Source organism: Canis lupus, chromosome 15 (genome assembly GCF_048164855.1).
Source record: "Canis lupus baileyi chromosome 15, mCanLup2.hap1, whole genome shotgun sequence".
In the NCBI taxonomy this organism is placed as follows: Eukaryota; Metazoa; Chordata; class Mammalia; order Carnivora; family Canidae; genus Canis; species Canis lupus.
The window spans coordinates 20,213,763-20,239,311 of NC_132852.1; the positions used below are offsets into that span (position 1 = coordinate 20,213,763).

General features: G+C 49.5%; 1 long non-coding RNA gene across 1 annotated transcript; it reads left to right on the plus strand.

The window, feature by feature from the left end:
* The first annotated feature begins 5,579 nt into the window (after nucleotides 1–5,579).
* LOC140604706 (uncharacterized) lies at nucleotides 5,580–25,300 on the plus strand. Its single transcript, XR_012007516.1, has 4 exons — nucleotides 5,580–5,913; nucleotides 8,367–8,437; nucleotides 13,449–13,512; nucleotides 24,586–25,300. It is a non-coding gene; the product is annotated as an uncharacterized lncRNA (long non-coding RNA).
* The last annotated feature ends 249 nt before the right edge of the window (nucleotides 25,301–25,549 follow it).

Genomic DNA, 25,549 nt, shown 5'->3' on the forward strand with positions numbered 1-25,549 from the left:
TGTCTCTTACACAAACAAGACAAACTATCCGATAAAGAAACAATCTTAGAGGATAAATGTTCAAAAAAGTTTGGATCAGTACAAGGACCTCAAGAGACACAGAGAGACAGAGACCGAGAGAGACAGACACACAGACAGAGGGAGAAGCAGCCCTGGTGCAGAGAGCCCGAGGCGGGACTCGATCCCGGGCCTGCGGGGTCAGGGCCTGGGCGGAAGGCAGGCGCTAAACCCCTGGGCGACCAGGCCGCCCCTGAAGGCTCTGCTCTGATATTCCTACACCTCTGTGCACAGGGACTCTGCATCTGGCCCAGGCAGGGGCAGGGCCCTGGGGCAAGTGTGGGGAGCAGGGGAATGCAGACTCATGTGGGAGCAGGAGTGTAGGGGGGAGCCCAGGGGAGTAGCAGGCTGGCTTCTGGGACCCGGGGCCCTTCGTGCCGCATCGGGGACCCGGGTGTCGGGGGTGCCCCGGCCCCTGCACTCATTTGAGCCCGCGCTGGCCTCTGTTAGCTGCGCAGGGCACTTCCCAGTTCCTCGAGGCGGTGGGGCAGAGCACCCCTTCCTCCCGCTCGCGCCCCCTGTCCCGGGTGGAGCTCTGTGGAGACAGTGCCCGGCAGCCAGGCAGGAGGCCTCAGCGCCCGGTCCGGCCGCCTCGGCTGGGCCGCACCCCCAGCGGCCCCCATCCAGACACACCACAGCGCAGGCGGCACCCCCCTCCCCCAAGGAGAGCAAAGGGATCGGCTGCAGGGCCTCGGGGGGACTCTTACTCGGAGGGTAAGAGGACCTCAGGAGCCCTGTTTGCACCCTGCCCACCTTGACCTCAGGGTGACCCTGAAGGGATCACCGGGGAACCTGCCGCCCTGCAATGTCCCCCAGCCTGGATGCACCTGCCCACACATCCCTGTTTCCCGGAAGCTGAAGAGGAGGGGATGGGGCCACCCAGGATGGCTGGCACAGGGGGCCTGGCCTGGCCTGCTCTGGGTTACCTGACGGCGCCTCCTGATAAACGCCCTGAGGCGTTGGTTTTTATGCTGGAGCCAAAGCCTACAGCATTGGAACAAGCGGCACCCCTGGGGTTCCTGGGAGCCAGAGCCCCCAGAGGTGGGCCGGCAGCAGGAGAACATCTTCCAGGAGCGGATGTCTCCAGCCAAGTGAGCCTGAGGTGGGGCTGCACTAGATGCGGTTGCCTGGTCACGGGGGTTCCAAGTTCTGTTGGGCTCTGTGTCACGGGAGTGACCTCACTTCCTGGGACCCCCTCCCTGACCCACTCCTGGAGGAAGCTGCAGGGGCGGCGCTCGGGGCTGCCGACGGCTCCCCCGTCCCTGCAGGCGATGGCCTGTGCACACAGTGACACACCCGCACCCCTGTCCACAGGCCCCAGGGAAGGACTGTGTGCAGCCAGGGCCCCAGCCTGGACACACGCCTGCGTTCAGACACAACTTTCCATTCTTCCCCGGTTTTGACCCCAGAGAAGCCGTTGTGCCCGTCGGGGATGGTCTGCATCTTGCCCGTGGGACAGGGATTATCCTAGCGGGTGCTTCCTCCAGACGTCCCCAGGCCACTGTGGCATCATATCTATGACATTGGAGGCGGGTGTCACATGCGGGAAATACCTCCAACCACATGTTCTTCCTTGGTGTGTACATGCGCCCAGGCCCACGAGGTCCATGTGCACACACGTGGGCACCAGTTCTCTCATACTGGAGGCCCAGAAGATGACAGTCCCACCGGGGGAGGCATGGGCAATAGCTCCCCACGATCCTAGGCTCCTGAATCCAAGGCAAACCCTACAGAAGGTGTCAGAGTCTCGGCCTAGAAGGTGTGAGGCCGTCCTTATCCTGAACCCCTGCCTGTCGTGTGTTATGGGCCCTTCCCTCCTTCCCACTGGGTGAGCTGTGGACAGCGGTGCACCCAGTGGGTCGCCCTGACCTGGGCTCTAGGGAACCTGCTGTCAGCCACAGAACTGAAAGTAGACAGGAGGCACTGACTCTCCGGCTTGACCCCCAACTGAACTGAAAGCACGTTGTGTGTCCACGTACACTGACAGAGAAACAGAGACACGGATATAAATGTAGACACAGATGCAGAACTAGGAAGTTAGCAGAGGAGAAGCAACATCACTGAAGATCATTAAATAAAAAAAGAAAGACAGCTGAGTCTCGAATGGAGAAAAATGGAGTAATTAAAATAGAATCATGAAAAAATAATTCATCAAACCGAAAAGCAGAGAGAGGGATAAAGAAGAAGGAGCACTTTGGTGACACAAAGAAACGGCAAGCCTCGAATGTAAGGGTGATCGTGCCTCACGGACTCCATGGAACCTAAGTTGGGCAACAAGCAGCACCTTCCAGCAAAGGCCTAAGCGAATTATTTTCTGTTGTTGTTTTTTATTTAAAGATTTTTATCTCTTTATTCATGAGAGTGACAGAGAGTGAGAGAGGCAGAGACATAGGCCGAGGGAGAAGCAGGCTCCATGCAGGAAGCCTGATGGGGGACTCGATCCCGGATCCCAGGATCAGGCCCTGGGCCGAAGGTGGATGCTCAGCTCAGCCCCTGAGTCACCTGGGGGTCTAGACTAAGCTAATGAAAATGTACAAGGGATTGTGTCATACTGTGTTTGTAAGGGGGTAAAATTTCTCTTTACTAAGAAAGCGAGGGCAGCCCGGGTGGCTCAGCGGTTTAGCACCGCCTTCGGTCCAGGGCCTGATCCTGGGGACCCGAGATCAAGTCCCCCCTCGGGCTCCCTGCATGGAGCCTGCTTCTCCCTCTGCCTGTGTCTCTGCCTCTCTCTCTCTCTCTCACTGTGTGCCTATCATAAATAAAAAATAAAAAAAAATTAAAAAAAAAAAAGAGTCATGGCTCGAGTAAAAGGGTTTTGGTATCACACCACTGATCACACTGTTTTGTGCCAGTCTTAGCATATCAATATGCTAATATCAATATACCACTCTTGTGTTTGGACCCGCTATTGTGCTTCTTATTATGATTTCAAGATGCCCTTCAAGAACAATGGGAAACTTTGAAAAAATAGAGATTTATTATTTATAAGACCTGGAAATCACACAGCACACCTGGAACCACATAGCGAGGTCACACAGGGCAGGGGGAAGGAGGATGGCGAGCATACAAGTATGCACAGGCAGGTTTTCTGCTTTTATCAGAGCCAAGTGTGGGGGGCTAGGGTTTTATAGGCTCACTCTTTATTAGAAAATTTAAAATATAAGAGTGTGGAATTTAAAGCTCAGGAAGAGAAAAGGCAAGTGGCCCAAATGGTCACTTATTGAAATCAACCAAGTTCACAAAGGAGCCTAGGGGGCAGTGGGGCTGGCTCTTTGTCTAGTCTTGTGGTTGGCAATGTGTTTATTTGAAATAACTATCTTTTGTCAGTTACTCGTATTACCAAAAAAAAAAAAAAAAAAGCCAAAGCTCATGGCTTATATCGCATTGCCAAGTGCTGCAGAGTAACCATCCTGGAGTACCACTCTGTTCATCTGACCCCCCTGCAAAGTACCCTCACAATTGCTTCCTGATTATGCAAATTTTTCAGGTACAAAATGACCCAACTTTGCCTTCTCAATCCTGGATCCCACCACTGTAATCTACATGCCCTGTCTCCAACCAACTGGGCTATTCACTTCTCTTTTCACAACGCAGCACTCACCTAGCTCCTTGCCTTTGTCCATACTGGTGCCAACATGTTATCATCAAGCACATGGTGTTTTTGCAGAGATGGTTGGTAAATAAATAAGGAATGGGCCTCCAGTGGCCTCCATGATAATATATTATTCCTCACCCCTCTGATTTTCCTCCTCCTGTTTTTCTACCACAACCCCTCCTATCTAGTCACACTCCTAAATGTTCCACTCTCTTCATTAACCCACAGCTGAACTTCAGGCTTTACAATCCTAACATGTTAACAGACATTTATGCGGGGTCTACTCTGAAGCAGGTACTGCACAAGGTATATAGGTGAAACAAAGACGAATAAGCTACTTATGTTCCTGCCCTGAAAAAGCACACAATTAACTACAGAATGAGAAATGCAGGATGCTTGGGGAGTGCAGGAGGGAATTTAAAGACAGTTTTTTGGAGTTTTAACCTGAAAAATAAAACTATCAGTTATTTTACTAGCAAAAAAATGGTTTTTTTCAGGAATAACAGAATTCCAATTCTGGACATGCAACAAACAAAGAGGAACATTATTTTGTGCAGAAGAAGAATGAAGCTGGGAGGGTTTTTTCCGAACAAAAGTCCATCGGGGGGAAAAATAGCAGAAGTCCAGGTCATGATGGTTTCCAAAGGGCTGAGTTGCAGGGGTAGTGGAGATGTTGTCAGAGATACGAAATACATCTTTCCCTTGCAGGAGACTGTGATTGATGATTCTTTCCTGCTGCTGATTCTTCTGTTGGGCTCTTCATTGATAATTCTTTCTGTAATTAACCATAATTGATGTTGAGTGGTAAGGCTTCACCTCCTAACTTTCTCTTTTCTCCTCCTTTCCCTATTTTAGTGAGGTTCCACTAATTAATATTGTCTTAAACATTGGAAACCCTGGGGCCAAGTGAAGAGCATGGGAAAGAAGAAAGGGCAGGATTCCAGGGAGCAGAAGCAAACAGAGAGCATTCAGACATTTCCAACCATTTGGTGGGACTACGGTAGCAAAGGTTAGGTGGTGGGAAAAGAGGCCAGACTGTCAATAGTTTACTAAGCGATGCCGGGAGTTTCTCTCCTGAAAGTAATAGGTTGCCTTTAATAGATTTTTAGATTGGGGAATAATCAGCGAGTTCTCTAGAATGATCATTCAGGCAGCATTATCAGAGGTGGTTTGGAAGTGGGAGAAAAGGCAATCAGGGAAGTGAACTATCAAACTGTTGTAAGAGAGGCACCTGGGTGGCTGAGTTGGTGAAGGGTCAGCCTTCGGCTCAGGTCATGATCACAGAGTCCCAGAAGAGAGCCCCAGGAGGGAGCCCTACACGGAGCTCCGCCCCTCCCCCTGCTGTCGTTCTCTCTCTCTCCCTCCCTCTCAAATAAAAATAAAATGTTTTTTGAAACATTTTCTTTCTTTTTTTTTTTTTTTAAGAAACTGTCGGAAGATCCCGGAGCAGGCCGGAGACACGGTCGCGGGGGCTGGAGCGCCCCCCGAGGCCCCTGCTAGGCGGACAGACCTCTCGGGTCGTGAGTGTGCGCCTCGGCCTCCGCCGCACCTGCACCCGATTCCGACCGCGCTCGTGCCGTCTGCCCCCAAACTTATGCACTTAATTATCTTTTCCTGGACTCCCCAGTCGTTTCCTGCCCACCACTCCAGTCTCCCTAGATAACACAATAGGAATTGATGGGGTTGGAAGGGCTCGCAAGCCCTCGGAGGCCCAGCTCACGCCCAGGAAAGCGGGGAGGCGCTCCGGGAGCCCCATCACGGGGCTCATCACCCGGTCGCCTTCCCGGGACACGGAGCAGGACACCTCCCCGGGACACGGAGCAGGACACCTCTAGCGCGCCCCCACAGCTGTCAGGCCCTCGGCGGCCGCCAGGGGGCGCGTCCGTTCCCCCCCCTCCCCCCCCCCCCCCCCCGTTTTTTCTCTTTTGCGGAAACGCGAACCCGCGCTTCTCCAAAGCAAATGAACCCTGAGGTAATTCGGCCCTCTGCCGTCGCCGTAGCCCCAGACTGTAAACAGGAAGTAGGCGCCAAGAGGCGGGTGAAAAATAACGCCCGGGGCTCGGAGGCGCCGTCGCCTGCGCGCTCAGGGGGTCCCTGCGGTTCTGCGCGGGGAGGGCTTCCCTCGCCAGTCCCTCCTCCAGTGGAGGTCTTTTGCCGCTAGCCAGCTCTCCCCTCGGCGGACAGGGCGTCCCCCCAACCATGGCCGAATACTCGTACGTGAAGTCCACCAAACTCGTGCTCAAGGGAACCAAGGCCAAGAGGTAAGGCCAGAGCTGGCGCGGGAGACTCTGGGTCTCTTCCGACGGCGCCCCCGCCCCCCCCGCCCCCCCCGTGGGGAGGAGAGTCGAGTCTCGCGGAACTCGGGGTGTGAGGGAGCCGGGAACTCCGGCGCCCCGCCCTCGGGCCTGCTTCGGGCCGCGGGCTCTGTGGCTGCCGGGCAGCTCCGGGCGCTCGTGCGGGGCCGGCCTGACGGAGGAGACCTGAGGGCGCCACCGCGAGCCGCAGCTGCAGGCCCGGCCCCGGGTCAGGAGCCCCCCAGACCGCTGCTCGGCGCGTCCGCCTTAGTCTCGTGCTGCAGGTCGTGACAGCGACGTCTCCTGTTAGGGCTCGTTACTTCACGCCCGCCCCCCCGCCCAGTACTCCTTAAACGTCTCCCCTCAAAAAAAATCCTTCATTCCCCCCCCCACAAAAAAAACCCTTAATTAATCATCCCTCCCTCCCCCCGCCCCAAAAGAGCAAATCCTTAATTTTTTTAATACGATATGCAGATGTGCGTTTTGACAGGTATAGAATAAGCTCAAGTCCGCGTTCTCCGCAGTTACTAGTTTAGCAGTTTGTGGCAGGTCCGTTAATATCCTGGAGCTTCTATTTACTCATTCATTAGGGAAGATTAGCGGTAGGAGAACTGATGCTAGGGGGCAGCCCGGCGGCTCCGCGGCTTGGCGCCGCCTTGGGCCCGGAGCGTGACCCTGGTGACCCTGGAGTCCCGGGATCGGCCCCACGTCAGGCTCCCTGCACGGAGCCTGCTTCTCCCTCTGTCTGTGTCTCTGCCTCTCTCTCTGTCTTTCATTAATAAATAAATAAAATCTTAAAAAAAAAAAAAAAGAATTGCTACGAGGATTAGATGAGTTAACGCGTACAGTAAGCGGAACCAAATGCAAGGAGAAGGTCGTAGTGGTGATTTACGGTCGTTGGACTTTTTAGGAAAAAGTATCTGCCCGCCCAGATCTCCACCTCTCTTCTCTCTGGTAGATTTGCTCACGGTTGATCATTCATTACAGATGTTAATCTGAAGCTTGTCCTGCCTGGCTTTACAGGAGAGAGGGGAGAGTTAGCTTCTGAAAGCTTACGTTTCCATGAAAATACAAATAAGCGCATCTCATGCTCATCACAACTATCAATCTTCATTAACGCACGTAGATAGCACTTTCTGCCTGCCTAGAACAACTCTAAGCACTTTGAATACGACTTATTTGGAAACCCCCCCCGGGTGTTGTGTTTTTTTTTTTTTCTTTTTTTTATTACTGAGATATGATACATATAAAATTCACCCTATAAAGCACAGTTCTGTGGGTTTTAGTGTTTAGTCCACAAAGTTCCCCACTGTCATGTTGTCCAACATTTTCATGGTCTGGGAAGGAAACCCCATAATCCTTAGTAGTCCCTCTCCAGTCCACTCTTCCCTCATGCCCGCAACCACTAATATACTTTCTCTCTGTTATCAGTTTGCCTGTTCTGAATATTTCCTATAAATGGAGTCATGCAATATGCGGTCTCTTGTATCTGGCTTCATCCATGTCTAGCATGTATCAGTATCCTTATTTTTATGGCTGAATAATATTCCATTGTATGGATATAACACATTTTGTTTATCCTTTCACCCGTTGAAGGACATCTGGGGTATTTCCACTTTTTGGCTATTAGGAATCATGCTGTTACGAATTTCTTAGAAAATTTTTGTGTGGATGTGTGTTCTCATTTCTCTTGGGTATATACCTAGCAGTACATAGGTTAGGTCATATGATAACTCTGTTTAACTTTTTGAAGAACCCCAAACTATTTCCTTTTTTTTTTTTTTTTTTAAAGTTTTTTTTTAATTTTATTTATTTATGATAGTCACACACACGCACACACACACAGAGAGAGAGAGAGAGAGAGAGAGAGAGACAGGCAGAGACATAGGCAGAGGGAGAAGCAGGCTCCATGCACCGGGAGCCCGACGTGGGATTCGATCCCGGTTCTCCAGGATCGCGCCCTGGGCCAAAGGCAGGCGCCAAACTGCTGCGCCACCCAGGGATCCCCCAAACTATTTCCTATAGCAGCTGTACCACTTTTCATTTTCACCAGCAACATAGGAAGATTCACATTCACCCTTAATCCTCGCAGTAACCTTAAGAGCATAAATTATTATCCTCATGTTATAGATGAGAAGCTGACAGTGATTAAGAAATGTTCCAAAAGTCGCAGAGCTAAGAAATAACAAGATTAAAAAGGCAGTCCTCCAGAGCCTGTTCTCTTAACTATAATACAATACATACAGGATCAGAACTGACTTCTCAGTATTAGAAGGAAGAGAACATATCGGTGTAGATAACTGTGAATCAATAATTCATAAATCTGTGTACAGCTTAAAAGAGGCTTGTAAGATTCCATCTTAGATGTTTAACATCAAATCAATATTTCTAAACTTATCTATATAAATTATCTCCTACAGTAAGAAGAAAAAGAGCAAAGAGAAGAAGAGAAAAAGAGAAGAAGATGAAGAAACTCAACTTGATATTGTTGGTAAGTTTTCCATACTTTATTCTGGGAAAAGTTAATACTGCTGAGATGCCTTTAAAAATATTTTCCTAGTGGGACGTCTCGATGGCTCAGCAGCTGAGCGTCTGCCTTTGGCTCCGGGAGTGATCCCGGGGTCCGATACAGTTCTGAGTCTTTGCTCCTAGTCTATGGTTTAACTTTTCATTTTATTAAATGGTATTTTTCTTAAAGCAAAAGTTTAAAAAATTGAAAAAAATTTTTCAATTATAATTTTTCAACTATAAGTTTTTTTTTAAGATTTTATTTATTTATTCATGACAGACACAGAGAGAGAGGCAGAAACACAGGCAGAGGGAGAAGCAGGCTTCACCCAAGTGTCCCAGAAGTTTTTAGTTTTTATAAGATTCCATTTATTACTATTTTTCTGTTACATTACCATCTTATATCTTCAGTCTAAGAAGTTGTTGCTTACCCCAAGGTCATGAAGAAATTCTTCCACATTTTCTTTATGAGGCTTCAGTTTTAGTTTCTCATTAGATCTATGATCTATCGTGGTTTATGTATACAATGGAATATTGCTCAGCCATTAGAAACGACAAATACCCACCATTTGCTTCAACGTGGATGGAACTGGAGGGTATTATGCTGAGTGAAGTAAGTCAGTCGGAGAAGGACAAACATTGTATGTTCTCTTTCATTTGGGGAATATAATTATTAGTGAAAGGGAATATAAGGGAAGGGAGAAGAAATGTGTGGGAAATATCAGAAAGGGAGACAGAACGTAAAGACTGCTAACTCTGGGAAACGAACTAGGGGTGGTGGAAGGGGAGGAGGGTGGGGGGTGGGGGTGAATGGGTGACGGGCACTGAGGGGGGCACTTGACGGGATGAGCACTGGGTGTTATTCTGTATGTTGGTAGACTGAACACCAATAAAAAATAAATTTATTTTAAAAAAAGATCTATGATCTATCTCATTAATTTTTAGTCTTGTGTGAATTAGGGATCAAAGTTCTTTTTTTCATTTTTTCGTATTGATAACCAGTTGTTGTAGCACCACTGTTGAATAGACTTTCCTTTCTCCATTAAACTGCCTTAATACGTTTGTCAAAAATCATTTGACTTTATATGTGCTGATATATTTTTGGACTTTGTTCCATTGATTTGTCTGTTCTGTTGATATATTTGTCTTGATTACTGTCCCTTCGCAAGTTTTTGAAATCAGGAGGTCTTCAAGGTTCATCCATGTTACAGCATGTGTCAGTCTTCCTTTTAAGACTGATATTCCAGGCAGCCCAGGTGGCTCTGGGGTTGAGCACCTGCCTTTGGCCCAGGGCGTGACCCTGGAGACCCGGGATCGAGTCCCACATAGGGCTCCCTGCATGGAGCCTGCTTCTCCCTCTGCCTGTGTCTCTGCCTCTCTCTCTCTCTCTCTCTCTCTCTCTCTCTCTGTCTAATGAATAAATAAATAAAATCTTTAAAAAAAGAAAAAAAAAATACTGATACTCCATTGTGTATATACTGCATTTATCCATTCATATTTCAATGAACACATGAGTGACTTCCACTTTTTGCCTATTGTGGATAATTCTGCGAGGAATATGGGTGTACAGATATCTCTTCAAGACTTTGGTTTCAGTTCTTTTGGGCATGTACCTAGAAGTGGAATTGCTGGATCATGACAGTAATGCCATTTTTAATTTTGTGAGAAACCACCATACTGTTTTGCATAGTTGCATTTTATATTTCCACCAGCAGTGCACAGGGTTTCAATTTTTCCGTATCCTCACCAACATTTGTTATTTCTGGTTCTCTGATAATAGCCATCCTAGTGGGTATGAAATGGTATCTCATTATGGTTTATGCCTGTGTCTCTGCCTCTCTCCCCGTGTGTCTCTCATAAATAAATAAAAATCAGTATACACCACATTTTCTTTATCCATTTACCTTTGATGGACATCTGAGTTGCTCCCAGCCCTTGGCTATGATAAAGAATGCTTCTATGAGGATGGAGGTCTCTTGGCGACCCTGCTTTCAATTCTTTTGACTACACGTACCCCAGAAATAGGATTGCTGGATTATATGGTAGTTGTAGTTTTAATTTTTTTGAGGAACTCTCATACTGTTTACATAGTGGTTGCACCATGTTACATTCCTATCAGCAATGCACAAGTGTCCTGATTTCTCCATATCCTTGCCAACATTTTATTTTTTAACAGTGGTCATCCTAATGGGTGTGAGGTGACCCTCATCGTGGTTGTGATTTGCCTTTTTTGATGGTTAGTGATGTGGAGCATCATTTCATAGGTTCATTGGCCATTTATACATCTTCTTTCAAGGAATGTCTGTACAGGCTCTTCGTCCTTTCTTCCATTGGGCTACTTGTTGCCTTGTGACGAAGTTCGTAGGAGTTTTTTGTATGTTAACTTATTGTCAAATACATGGTTTGCACATATTTTTCCCATTCTATTCGTTGTCTCTTCACTCTCTAATTGTATCCTTTGGTGCATTTGAAGTTTTATAGACCCCATTTGTCTATGTTTACTTGTTTGCTGGTGCTTTGGTATCGTAGTCAGGAAATCACTGCCAGGTCCGTGGATCCTGGGTGGCTCAGTCAGTAAGCATATGACTCAATGTCAGCTCAGGTCTTGATCTCAGGGTTGTGAGTTCAGGCCCCATATTAGGCTCCACCCTGGGTATGGAGCCTGTTTACAAAAAGAAAGAAATCATTGGCAGATCTAATATTGTGAATCTTTTCCTTATGTTTCCTTTCAAGCATTTTATCTATAAAATAGATATCTATTATTGGGGTTTTTTTTAAACATTACTCTTACATATGTTTTCTCATTTTCAGTGTATGATTCTTTCACTTCTTTCATTAGTCTTGTTCCTGAATATCTTACCTTTTTCAGTGTTGTGGTAAATGGAGTTGTGTTCTTGAGTTCCACTTCAAATTGTTCATTGTTAACATCTAGAGATGCAACTGCTTCTTGGTGTGTTGGTTTTCATTTCTGCAACCTTGTTGAATTTGTTTACTGCTTCTAATTTTTTTAATCCTTACGATTTCTACGTATAAGATTATGGTATATGCAAATATGATTCTTCTTCTTCCTTTCCAGTTTGGATGCGTTTTGTTTCTTTTACTTGCCTAATTGCTCTGGCTAAGTTTTCTAGTACTATATTTGATGGAAAGGCCAGAGTAAAGAACTTTATTTTGATCCTATTTTTAGAGGAAAAGTTTGAGTCTTTTGCTATTTTGTACATTAGTTGGAATTTTTTTTTCATATTTGGTCTTTATGATGTTTAGTTGGTTTACTTTTACTCCTAGTTTAGTAAGAGTTCTTTTCATGAAAGAGTATTAAGTCTCGTGAAGTGAAAAAAATAAACAACATACAAAGTCAGATGCTTTTACCATCTGAACCACCTAGGTGCCCCCCTTTGCACATTCTTTTTTTGTTTCTTAAATTACACTTAGGAATGAAATCATATGGTATTTGTGTTTCTCTGACTCACTTATTTCACTTAGCATTACTCTTTAGCTCCATGTACGTCATTCCAAATGACGAGATTTCATTCTTTTGTATAACTGAATAATACTCCATCGCATATGTACCACGTCTTCTTTATCCATTCATCTATTCTTTCTACAGTTCCTTGAGAGATTTATATATATTTTTTTTTCTTTTTTTTTCTGTATGTGTTTATAGCATTAAGCTCTCCTAGAAATCTTTTGCTGCAGCCTAAATGTTTTGGTATATTGGGTTTCCTTGTTTCATTTGTTTCAAGATACTATGTATTTATGTAAGAAAGAGAACCCAGGAGTGGGTGGGGGCAGGGGGAAAGGAGAGGGAGAATCTTAAGCAGGCTCCACACTCACTGCAGAACCCAGCACAGGGCTCGATCTCAAGATACTGAGATCATGATCTGAGCCAAATCAGGAGTCGAAGGCTTAACCAACTGAGCCACCCAGATGGCCTCAAGATGCTTTTTAATTTCCCCCTTAAGTTATTCTATGAAAAAGTTTTTCTTCTTTGACCTGTTGGTTGTTAAGAGAACGTTGTTTCATAATTGGCTCTTTATACATCTGAGACTTCACTAATGTGGTGGTCACTGGCCAGGCACATGTGACAATTTACATTAAAATTAATTAAAATTATATAAAATTTTATATAATTGAGAAAATTCACTTTCTCAATCACACTCGCCATATATATCAGATATGTAATAACCACATACCATATTGGGCAGCACTAGTAGACAGTATTTCCTTTTTACGGTACGATCCATTGGTAGTCTTGATATAGATAGAATAATAGTTGTCAACCAGGTGCAATTTTGTCCCCCATGGGACGTATGGCAATATTTGGAAACATGTTTGATTTCACAGGTAGGGGATCCGTGTTTTACTGGCACCTAGTGGGTGGAGTTCCGGAAAGCTGTTAAAATCCCGTAATTCACAGGACAGCCCCCCAACAAAGGCTCATCCGGCCCACATGCCAGTAGTTTTGACGGTGAAAACCTTTGACCTATAATATGTTTCAGCAGGACGTGGAGGGCTCGTTGTTTTTTCCCTCTGATTGGCCAGTTGACTAGACCCCCTCTGCTGTGTGTATTCAATTCATCCTCTGCTTACTGCTAGTGAACTTTAGGCTAAAAATGTGTTTTGGTTTTTTTTGTTTTTTTCTTTTTTTTTTTTTACTTAAATGGTGGAGAAGGTCCTATTCCTTGCTAATTAGCATGCAATTTTTTTTAAAGTGAAATTGATAGTTAAGGTCCTTTACAATGAAAGAATACATATTTAATTTTATTTTTTTATTTTTTAAAGATTTTCTTTATTTATTCATGAGAAGGACACAGAGGGAGAGAGAGGCACAGACACAGGCAGAGGGAGAAGCAGGCTCCACGCAGAAGCCTGACGTGGGACTCGATCCTGGGTCTCCAGGATCACACCCTGGGCCGAAGGCAGTCACCAAACCACTGAGCCACCCGGGCGGCCCAGCATACAATTTTAAAAAATTGACTTTTGCTGTCTTACAGGTTCTTTGACTCTGCACATATAGACAAATCTCTGTTTCTGGCTCATCATGGCTTCCACTTCAAGGTAAGTGCCTTTGATGAAAGCCTTTATGAAGGGCCACACCCAGGACATTTTTAGCTCTTGGTTCTGCTGGCCTCACTAAGCATATGGTGTCTAGGAAAGAAAAAGGAGGAAGAGAGAGCACAAAAGGGAGACTGAGGAAAGATGAGGCAAGCAGGGTAGTGCATGTGGTATAGGTGAGGCTTTGTAGCTCCAGGGTCTGCACTGTGTCTGAAAATGTGATTTATTTCTCTCATCTTATTTTTTTTTTTAAGATTTATATTATATATAAATCAGAGAGAGGGAGAGAGAGCACAAGTGGGAATTAGAGAGAGAGGGAGAACACGCTCCAGATTGAGCACGGAGCCCGATGTGGGACTCGACCTCATGACCCCGAGATCAGGATCCAAGCTGAAACCAACAGTTGGTCACATAACTGACTGTGCCATCCAGGCGCCCCCTCCTCATCTTTTAATGCACAAGGTGCTTGCTACTAGACTACCATGCTCCCTGCAAGCTTTACCATTCCATGAGTCTTCTTTCCTTATTTTTTTCAAGTTTTTACTTAAATTCTAGTTAGTTAACATATACTGTAATATTGGTTCAAGACTAGTGTTTAGTGATTCATCACTTACCTATAACACCCAGTGCTCATCACAACAAGTGCCCTCCTCACTGCCAATCACCACGCCAATCCCATGCCCTCCTTCCCTCCAGCAAGCCTGTTGTTCTCTGTACTAAAGAATCTCTTATAGTATACCTCCCACTCTTTTCCTTCCTTCCCCTATATCCGTTTGTTGTTGTTGTTGTTGTTGTTGTTGTTTTAATTCCACATATGAGTGAAATCATCTGGTATTTTCTCTGAATGACTGACTTTGCTTAACATATAGAATACACTCTAGGTCCTTTCTTTGGTGTTAGTAGTGATCTCTCCTTTCTCATCATGATTTTATTAGTTTGAGTGTTTTCTGTCTTCTTTTAAATAAGGCTGGCTAATGGTTTATCTACCTTCTTAATTGTTTCAAAGAACCAACTCCTGGTTTTGTTGATCTTTTCCACAGTTCTTCTGGTCTCTATTTCATTGAGTTCTGCTCGAGTCTTTTTTAACCCTCTTCTTCTGCTGGGTGTTGGATCTATTTGCTGTCTTTCACCAGCTCCCTTAGGTGGAAGGTTAGCTTTTCTATTTGAGTTTTTTCCAGTTTTTGGATGGATGCTTGTATTGCGATGTATTTCCCCCTCAGGACTGCTTTTGCTGTATCCCAAAGATTTTGAATGGTGGTGTCTTCATTCTCATTAGTTTCCATGAATCTTTTTAATTCTTCTCTAATTTCGTGGTTGACCCTTTCACCTTGTAGCAGGATGGTCCTTAACCTCCACGTATTTGAAATCCTTCCAAACTTCTTCTTGTGATTTAGTTCTAGTTTCAAAGCATTATGGTCTGAAAATACACAGGGTCGATCCCAATCTTTTGGTATCAATTAAGACCTGATGTGTGACCCAGTTTGTGGTCTCTTCTGGAGAAAGCCCCACGTGCACTTGAGAAGAATGTGTATTCAGTTGCGTTTGCATGTAAAGTTCTATAAATATCTGTGAAATCCATCTGGTCCAGTGTATCATTTAAAGCTCCTGTTTCTTTGGAGATGTTGTGCTTAAAAGACCTGTGGATTGCAGAAAGCGCTCCATTGAAGTCACCAAGTATAAGTGTATTATTATCTAAGTATGTCTTAACTTTGGTTATTAATCGATTGATATACTTGGCGGCTCACGCATCCGGGCCATAAATATTCGTGATTGTTAGGTCCTCTTGTTGGATAGATCCTTTAAGTATGATATAGTGTCCCTCTTCACCTCTCACTACAGTCTTTGGGACAAACTTTAATTTATCTGATATAAGGATGGCTACCCCTGCATTTATTGAGGACTATTTGAATGGTACACAGTTCTCCAACCTTTTATTTTCAGGCTGTAGGTGTCCTGATGTCTAAAATGAGTCTCTTGGAGACAGCAAATGGATGGGTCTTGCCTTTTTTTATCCAGTCTGAAACCCTGCGTCCTTTTGATGGGGTCATTAAGCCCATTCACGTTCAGAGTTACTATTGACAGATATGGATTTAGTGTCATCATGATACCTATTCAGTCCCTGTTTTTGTGGATTGTTTCCTTGGACTTCCCCTTTCTTTTACAGGGTCCCCCCTTAATATTTCTGGCAGAGCCGGCTTGGTGGTCACATATCCTGTCAGTTTCTGCCTCTCTTGGAAGCTCTTTATCTCTCCTTCTATTCTGAATGAGAGCCTTGCTGGATAAAGTATTCTTGGCTGCAGGTTCCTCTCATTTAGGACCCTGACTGTATCCTGCCGGCCCTTTCTCACCTCCCAGGTCTCTGTGGAGAGGTCTGCTGTTGTCCTAAAGCTTCTCCCCATAAAAGTTAGTGATTTCTTGTCTCTTGCTGCATTAAGGATCTTCTCTTTATCTTTGGAATTTGCAAGTTCCAGTATTAAATGTTAAATGTTGAGCGGTTTTTATGGATTTAAGGGGGGTGGGGGTGATCTCTCTAGCTCCTGGATCTAAATGCCTGTTTCCCTTCCCAAGTTAGGAAAGTTTTCAGCTATGATTTGTTCAAATACATAATCTGGACCTCTGTCCCTTTTGGCGCCCTCGGGAACCCCAATTAAACGTAGATTTTTTCCTTCTGAGGCTGTCATTTATTTCCCTTAACCTATCCTCATGGTCTCTTAATTGTCTTTCTTTTCTTCCCTCAGTTTCCGCCCTTGCCATCAACTTGTCTTCTGTGTCACTCACTCGTTCTTCTCCCTCGTTAACCCTGGTCGTTAGGACCTCCAGTTTGGATTGCATCTCATTTAACTGATTTTTAATTTCGGCCTGATTAGATCTAAATCCTACAGTCATGAAGTCTCTTGAGTCCTTTATGCTTTTTTCTAGAGCCACCAGTAGCTTTATAACTGTGCTTCTGAATTGGCTTTCTGACATTGAATTGTAATCCAAATGTTGTAACTCTGTGGGAGAGAGGACTGTTTCTGATTTCTTTCTTTGGAGGTGAGTTTTTCCTTCTAGCCATTTTACTCAGTGCGGAGTGGCCAAAAACAAGTTGTACTGGAATAACGAGAAAGAGAGAGAGAGAGAAAAAAAGAAAAGAAGAAATAAAAAAGAATTAAAAAGGGGGTGGGGGTGGGGAAACAACAGAAACAAACAGAAAAGAAAAAAACAAGGGGGAGTATCCTCTGATCCTATATACTGTAAATCCCTCGGCTTCCCCTGGAACTTTCCAGTGCTGCTTGGTCAATACCTTGCTTTTCCCCTGACCTTCTAGCTGGTCTTCTGAGGGAGGGGCCTGCTGTGCTGATTGTCGGGTGTGTGCACCTGGGGAGCTGCCCAGGCCCCTGCCAGGTGTATGGCTCAGTGGGAGTTGTTTATCTGTGAGGCCCCTGCTCAGTCCCAGGTACAGGGTGACACCAGGAGGGACAACAACAGTGGGGGCGGCCAGCTGTGCAGCTCTGGAGTCAGCTCCCGCAGTGACTACTGCAGCTCCCAGTGTGCAGGGGCCTGGATGCTCCAGGGGCGGGCCCGCCGATCTGTACAGCTCGGGCCGCCCGGGGGCAGGAGCCACCTGGCTGTCCTGTGTCCTCCCGGCCTCTGCCTGACCTGGGGGAGCACCCGATCCTGGGCTGTGTCCCCCGGCGCCCTGGGCTCTGGGACCTGTGACACTGTGAATGGACCTAAAGTGTAGGTCCACGATGTATAATTTAAAAGCATCAGAGTGAATTTTGTTTGAAGTTAACTTATACTTTATTACAATAAAACTCATAAGCCATTTTACAGGTTAAAGAAAAACTCAAAATATAGAAACAGTGAAATGACACGGGAAGGGCAAGCCTCCGTTGGGCTGCAGGCATGACGAGCCCCGCGGTGGGAGCTGGGGCGGGCTCCCGAGGTGGTCAGGGGGCTGCGCAGAGGTTGAAGCCAGTTGTCCCGGAGGCAATTGGCGGCTCTGGCACTCTGGGGACCCCGATTGCAGGTGCCAGGGCCTGCTCCTCCTCCGGGGTGGCCGCAGGTGCACGTGGCTCGTCCAGGGCGCAGCCGTGATCTAGAGCAGTGACCACTATCTGCAGGGGCTTCGCCTCCCCAGCTGGCACCTCAGCTGGGGCCAAGCCCTCAGCCCCAGCAGCCAGGGCGGCCTCGAGCACTTCAGGCCCATCCGAGGCAGCAGGCCCCACAGTTGGGGCTGGGGCGGGCTCCGGAAGTGCTTCAGGGTCTTTTGCTCGGGCCGAAGCTGTAGCTCCAAGAAGACAAAGTATCACCACCAGGACGGACTTTCCACGTCCCTCCCAAATCAAGGACACTCTTCCAACCGCTCAAAGAGCCCTGGGAGGTGTCCCCAGCCTGCAGCTCGTGGGGATGGGGTGTGAGCCGAACCCCTGCTCCCGGCCCAGCTGCACGGACGCTGGATCCGTGGGGCCCACCCTGTCCCCAGCTCGGCCACCCCCAGGCCTCCTCACCCCCAGCCTCTGGCTCCGCTGCATGGAGGCGTCTGAGTTGTTGCAGGTAACGCCGGGCACGGAGCTCCACGTCTGTGCCTGGCATGCGCTGCCTTATGAATTCCAGAATCTTCTTCAGGGAGGCAGATTGGGGGAGCCGACAAAAGTCCTCCTGATAATAGTCCATCCATATCTCCAGGATGCAGCAGATGGCCCTGGGGAGGGACAGGTGGGCACAGGGGTCAGAAGACAGGGCTCCCTCACACCGAGGTGTCCCGGGGAAGCCCTGCAGGACCCGGGGCCTCGGCCTCCCGTGCGGGGCTGTCAGAGGCCAGTCCTGCTCCTCGTCCACCTGCCACCTGGCGGTCCTGCCTGCCACAGGCCTGCTCCCCGAGGAGGGGCTGGCACGAAGCCTCTGTGCGGGGGAGCCCACGCCCAGCGGTGTGACCATCACGGTCTTTGCTGGGAAGCGGGGCTCCCTCCTCAGCCTGGCTCCCTGCCCACTTGCCCCTTGAATCCACCGGCAGGCGTCCAGGGACGGGGGGCGTCTGGCCCGTCATCGCCCTCACTGCACACACTGTCGCTCTGGGAAGGTCCAAGCCAGGAGGGCTCGGGCTCTGTGTCCTGCCAGGCCTTGCCAGGAGCCACCCGGGACCTCCACTTTCCCTCCCTGTGGCTCTGCGCTGCCTCCCTCATGAGGGGCCCCGGGGGGTGTCCTTCCACTGACTCTAATCTGCCGTCTCCCACGGGGCCAGGGCCACCGGGTCTGTGAGCCCTCAATGGCCCTCGTGGCAACCTGCTGTGCACTGGGTCCAGGTGCCACCAGATTGGGGAGTGCGATGCTCCCCACCCCCTCTGCTCTGGGTCCCAGGTGTGGGGCAGACAGAGGGCTGGGAGGGGCGGGCATGGAGAAAGTCTCCCTTAGGGGTCCCAGTGCTCTCCCACCAAGCCCACACCCTATTCACGGCTCTCCTTTCCTCCTTTCCTGAAGGGCCCTTAGACCTTTACCCCGTCACGGGAATTGCAGATGTGTGGGGTGAGGGTCCAGCACCCCCGGCCCACAGCCCCCTCGCTGCCCTCCTGGAGAGGGAAGGCCCTCGGGCAGGGGCCGGAGTCACTCACAGTTTCCAGCGCTGCAGGACCGCGTCGTCGCCACCACACGCAGCTGCGATGCACCCATATCTAGGGGAGGGCGGGGGCATCCCACGAATCATCCTGTGGCCGCGACCTCTCACCGTGGGGGCTGTCACCTCTGACCCCCGACTAGGCCGGAGCCCCGGGGGCCGTCAGCTCTGTGCGGGGGGCCACGGGCAGCCCCCGGAGAAGCGCCCGCACCTGCCGGGGCCTCCTGAATGCTTGAGCATGAAAGGCTCCGGCCAGGCCCACGGCCGATATCTGAGTGGGCCTGGGCGCCCGGGGACCCCGGGGTCCCCCTGTGTGGTTGCCCCAGGACACAGCCCCCCGATGGACTCTCCAACCTCCCTTTCAATGGGAAAAGAGGCCAGCTCAGGACCCCGGTGACGGTGGGGAGGAGGCACAGGCCCCGTCACGGGGGAGGAGGACGGCTGCGGAGCACAGGCACAGCCCCTCTGGCCGACCCGCCACAGGCCAGGCCCCGGGGCTGCCCTCCGGGACCCCACTGTGCCCTGGGTGACTCTGCTCCAGGCGGGGGAGCGGCCCGAGGCCGGGCAGCTCAGAACCATTCCCAGCCTCCCCACCAGCAGGTGGCCCACCCCTGGGCTGCGGAGGCGCAGGTGCTCACTTCGTAAACAGCAGATCCAGCACCTCGTCGGTGGTGGCAAATCCATGACAGTTGTCTAAAAAGATGAAAACGGAGATGACATCCCTGCGCAGCAAGGCGGGCAGCAGTTGTTGGAATTCCTGCTCCAGCAGCTCCGTCCGGCTGGGCTTCGTCGGGCAGATGGGAGGCGCCTTCCCGGCCGAGGCCCTTGCACCCTGAGTTGGGACAGAGGGGACGTGCATGGAGCCGCCGGGAGGCCTGGGGTGGGAGCGCAGCCCGCAGCCCGAGCTCTCGGGGGCCGTGGGGGGCAGGAGTGCCCACGGCAGGAACCCGGGCCTTGATGCCTGTGGCTCAGTCACTTAGCCTCTGACTCTGGGCTGTGGCTCGGGTCGTGGCCTCAGCACCCTGGGATCCCGCCCTGGCAGGCCCTGCGCTTGGGGCCCAGTCTGCTTCAGGAGCCTGGGTCTCCCTCTCCCCTCCCTGCTCTCTGCCTGTCTCTTACACAAACAAGACAAACTATCCGATAAAGAAACAATCTTAGAGGATAAATGTTCAAAAAAGTTTGGATCAGTACAAGGACCTCAAGAGACACAGAGAGACAGAGACCGAGAGAGACAGACACACAGACAGAGGGAGAAGCAGCCCTGGTGCAGAGAGCCCGAGGCGGGACTCGATCCCGGGCCTGCGGGGTCAGGGCCTGGGCGGAAGGCAGGCGCTAAACCCCTGGGCGACCAGGCCGCCCCTGAAGGCTCTGCTCTGATATTCCTACACCTCTGTGCACAGGGACTCTGCATCTGGCCCAGGCAGGGGCAGGGCCCTGGGGCAAGTGTGGGGAGCAGGGGAATGCAGACTCATGTGGGAGCAGGAGTGTAGGGGGGAGCCCAGGGGAGTAGCAGGCTGGCTTCTGGGACCCGGGGCCCTTCGTGCCGCATCGGGGACCCGGGTGTCGGGGGTGCCCCGGCCCCTGCACTCATTTGAGCCCGCGCTGGCCTCTGTTAGCTGCGCAGGGCACTTCCCAGTTCCTCGAGGCGGTGGGGCAGAGCACCCCTTCCTCCCGCTCGCGCCCCCTGTCCCGGGTGGAGCTCTGTGGAGACAGTGCCCGGCAGCCAGGCAGGAGGCCTCAGCGCCCGGTCCGGCCGCCTCGGCTGGGCCGCACCCCCAGCGGCCCCCATCCAGACACACCACAGCGCAGGCGGCACCCCCCTCCCCCAAGGAGAGCAAAGGGATCGGCTGCAGGGCCTCGGGGGGACTCTTACTCGGAGGGTAAGAGGACCTCAGGAGCCCTGTTTGCACCCTGCCCACCTTGACCTCAGGGTGACCCTGAAGGGATCACCGGGGAACCTGCCGCCCTGCAATGTCCCCCAGCCTGGATGCACCTGCCCACACATCCCTGTTTCCCGGAAGCTGAAGAGGAGGGGATGGGGCCACCCAGGATGGCTGGCACAGGGGGCCTGGCCTGGCCTGCTCTGGGTTACCTGACGGCGCCTCCTGATAAACGCCCTGAGGCGTTGGTTTTTATGCTGGAGCCAAAGCCTACAGCATTGGAACAAGCGGCACCCCCGGGGTTCCTGGGAGCCAGAGCCCCCAGAGGTGGGCCGGCAGCAGGAGAACATCTTCCAGGAGCGGATGTCTCCAGCCAAGTGAGCCTGAGGTGGGGCTGCACTAGATGCGGTTGCCTGGTCACGGGGGTTCCAAGTTCTGTTGGGCTCTGTGTCACGGGAGTGACCTCACTTCCTGGGACCCCCTCCCTGACCCACTCCTGGAGGAAGCTGCAGGGGTGGCGCTCGGGGCTGCCGACGGCTCCCCCGTCCCTGCAGGCGATGGCCTGTGCACACAGTGACACACCCGCACCCCTGTCCACAGGCCCCAGGGAAGGACTGTGTGCAGCCAGGGCCCCAGCCTGGACACACGCCTGCGTTCAGACACAACTTTCCATTCTTCCCCGGTTTTGACCCCAGAGAAGCCGTTGTGCCCGTCGGGGATGGTCTGCATCTTGCCCGTGGGACAGGGATTATCCTAGCGGGTGCTTCCTCCAGACGTCCCCAGGCCACTGTGGCATCATATCTATGACATTGGAGGCGGGTGTCACATGCGGGAAATACCTCCAACCACATGTTCTTCCTTGGTGTGTACATGCGCCCAGGCCCACGAGGTCCATGTGCACACACGTGGGCACCAGTTCTCTCATACTGGAGGCCCAGAAGATGACAGTCCCACCGGGGGAGGCATGGGCAATAGCTCCCCACGATCCTAGGCTCCTGAATCCAAGGCAAACCCTACAGAAGGTGTCAGAGTCTCGGCCTAGAAGGTGTGAGGCCGTCCTTATCCTGAACCCCTGCCTGTCGTGTGTTATGGGCCCTTCCCTCCTTCCCACTGGGTGAGCTGTGGACAGCGGTGCACCCAGTGGGTCGCCCTGACCTGGGCTCTAGGGAACCTGCTGTCAGCCACAGAACTGAAAGTAGACAGGAGGCACTGACTCTCCGGCTTGACCCCCAACTGAACTGAAAGCACGTTGTGTGTCCACGTACACTGACAGAGAAACAGAGACACGGATATAAATGTAGACACAGATGCAGAACTAGGAAGTTAGCAGAGGAGAAGCAACATCACTGAAGATCATTAAATAAAAAAAGAAAGACAGCTGAGTCTCGAATGGAGAAAAATGGAGTAATTAAAATAGAATCATGAAAAAATAATTCATCAAACCGAAAAGCAGAGAGAGGGATAAAGAAGAAGGAGCACTTTGGTGACACAAAGAAACGGCAAGCCTCGAATGTAAGGGTGATCGTGCCTCACGGACTCCATGGAACCTAAGTTGGGCAACAAGCAGCACCTTCCAGCAAAGGCCTAAGCGAATTATTTTCTGTTGTTGTTTTTTATTTAAAGATTTTTATCTCTTTATTCATGAGAGTGACAGAGAGTGAGAGAGGCAGAGACATAGGCTGAGGGAGAAGCAGGCTCCATGCAGGAAGCCTGATGGGGGACTCGATCCCGGATCCCAGGATCAGGCCCTGGGCCGAAGGTGGATGCTCAGCTCAGCCCCTGAGTCACCTGGGGGTCTAGACTAAGCTAATGAAAATGTACAAGGGATTGTGTCATACTGTGTTTGTAAGGGGGTAAAATTTCTCTTTACTAAGAAAGCGAGGGCAGCCCGGGTGGCTCAGCGGTTTAGCACCGCCTTCGGTCCAGGGCCTGATCCTGGGGACCCGAGATCAAGTCCCCCCTCGGGCTCCCTGCATGGAGCCTGCTTCTCCCTCTGCCTGTGTCTCTGCCTCTCTCTCTCTCTCTCACTGTGTGCCTATCATAAATAAAAAATAAAAAAAAATTAAAAAAAAAAAAAAGAGTCATGGCTCGAGTAAAAGGGTTTTGGTATCAAACCACTGATCACACTGTTTTGTGCCAGTCTTAGCATATCAATATGCTAATATCAATATACCACTCTTGTGTTTGGACCCGCTATTGTGCTTCTTATTATGATTTCAAGATGCCCTTCAAGAACAATGGGAAACTTTGAAAAAATAGAGATTTATTATTTATAAGACCTGGAAATCACACAGCACACCTGGAACCACATAGCGAGGTCACACAGGGCAGGGGGAAGGAGGATGGCGAGCATACAAGTATGCACAGGCAGGTTTTCTGCTTTTATCAGAGCCAAGTGTGGGGGGCTAGGGTTTTATAGGCTCACTCTTTATTAGAAAATTTAAAATATAAGAGTGTGGAATTTAAAGCTCAGGAAGAGAAAAGGCAAGTGGCCCAAATGGTCACTTATTGAAATCAACCAAGTTCACAAAGGAGCCTAGGGGGCAGTGGGGCTGGCTCTTTGTCTAGTCTTGTGGTTGGCAATGTGTTTATTTGAAATAACTATCTTTTGTCAGTTACTCGTATTACCAAAAAAAAAAAAAAAAAAAAAAATAGCCAAAGCTCATGGCTTATATCGCATTGCCAAGTGCTGCAGAGTAACCATCCTGGAGTACCACTCTGTTCATCTGACCCCCCTGCAAAGTACCCTCACAATTGCTTCCTGATTATGCAAATTTTTCAGGTACAAAATGACCCAACTTTGCCTTCTCAATCCTGGATCCCACCACTGTAATCTACATGCCCTGTCTCCAACCAACTGGGCTATTCACTTCTCTTTTCACAACGCAGCACTCACCTAGCTCCTTGCCTTTGTCCATACTGGTGCCAACATGTTATCATCAAGCACATGGTGTTTTTGCAGAGATGGTTGGTAAATAAATAAGGAATGGGCCTCCAGTGGCCTCCATGATAATATATTATTCCTCACCCCTCTGATTTTCCTCCTCCTGTTTTTCTACCACAACCCCTCCTATCTAGTCACACTCCTAAATGTTCCACTCTCTTCATTAACCCACAGCTGAACTTCAGGCTTTACAATCCTAACATGTTAACAGACATTTATGCGGGGTCTACTCTGAAGCAGGTACTGCACAAGGTATATAGGTGAAACAAAGACGAATAAGCTACTTATGTTCCTGCCCTGAAAAAGCACACAATTAACTACAGAATGAGAAATGCAGGATGCTTGGGGAGTGCAGGAGGGAATTTAAAGACAGCTTTTTGGAGTTTTAACCTGAAAAATAAAACTATCAGTTATTTTACTAGCAAAAAAATGGTTTTTTTCAGGAATAACAGTATTCCAATTCTGGACATGCAACAAACAAAGAGGAACATTATTTTGTGCAGAAGAAGAATGAAGCTGGGAGGGTTTTTTCCAAACAAAAGTCCATTGGGGGGGAAAAAATAGCAGAAGTCCAGGTCATGATGGTTTCCAAAGGGCTGAGTTGCAGGGGTAGTGGAGATGTTGTCAGAGATACGAAATACATCTTTCCCTTGCAGGAGACTGTGATTGATGATTCTTTCCTGCTGCTGATTCTTCTGTTGGGCTCTTCATTGATAATTCTTTCTGTAATTAACCATAATTGATGTTGAGTGGTAAGGCTTCACCTCCTAACTTTCTCTTTTCTCCTCCTTTCCCTATTTTAGTGAGGTTCCACTAATTAATATTGTCTTAAACATTGGAAACCCTGGGGCCAAGTGAAGAGCATGGGAAAGAAGAAAGGGCAGGATTCCAGGGAGCAGAAGCAAACAGAGAGCATTCAGACATTTCCAACCATTTGGTGGGACTACGGTAGCAAAGGTTAGGTGGTGGGAAAAGAGGCCAGACTGTCAATAGTTTACTAAGCGATGCCGGGAGTTTCTCTCCTGAAAGTAATAGGTTGCCTTTAATAGATTTTTAGATTGGGGAATAATCAGCGAGTTCTCTAGAATGATCATTCAGGCAGCATTATCAGAGGTGGTTTGGAAGTGGGAGAAAAGGCAATCAGGGAAGTGAACTATCAAACTGTTGTAAGAGAGGCACCTGGGTGGCTGAGTTGGTGAAGGGTCAGCCTTCGGCTCAGGTCATGATCACAGAGTCCCAGAAGAGAGTCCCTGGTGGAGCCCCGGGATGGAGCCCCAGGAGGGAGCCCTACACGGAGCTCCGCCCCTCCCCCTGCTGTCGTTCTCTCTCTCTCCCTCCCTCTCAAATAAAAATAAAATGTTTTTTGAAACATTTTCTTTCTTTTTTTTTTTTTTTAAGAAACTGTCGGAAGATCCCGGAGCAGGCCGGAGACACGGTCGCGGGGGCTGGAGCGCCCCCCGAGGCCCCTGCTAGGCGGACAGACCTCTCGGGTCGTGAGTGTGCGCCTCGGCCTCCGCCGCACCTGCACCCGATTCCGACCGCGCTCGTGCCGTCTGCCCCCAAACTTATGCACTTAATTATCTTTTCCTGGACTCCCCAGTCGTTTCCTGCCCACCACTC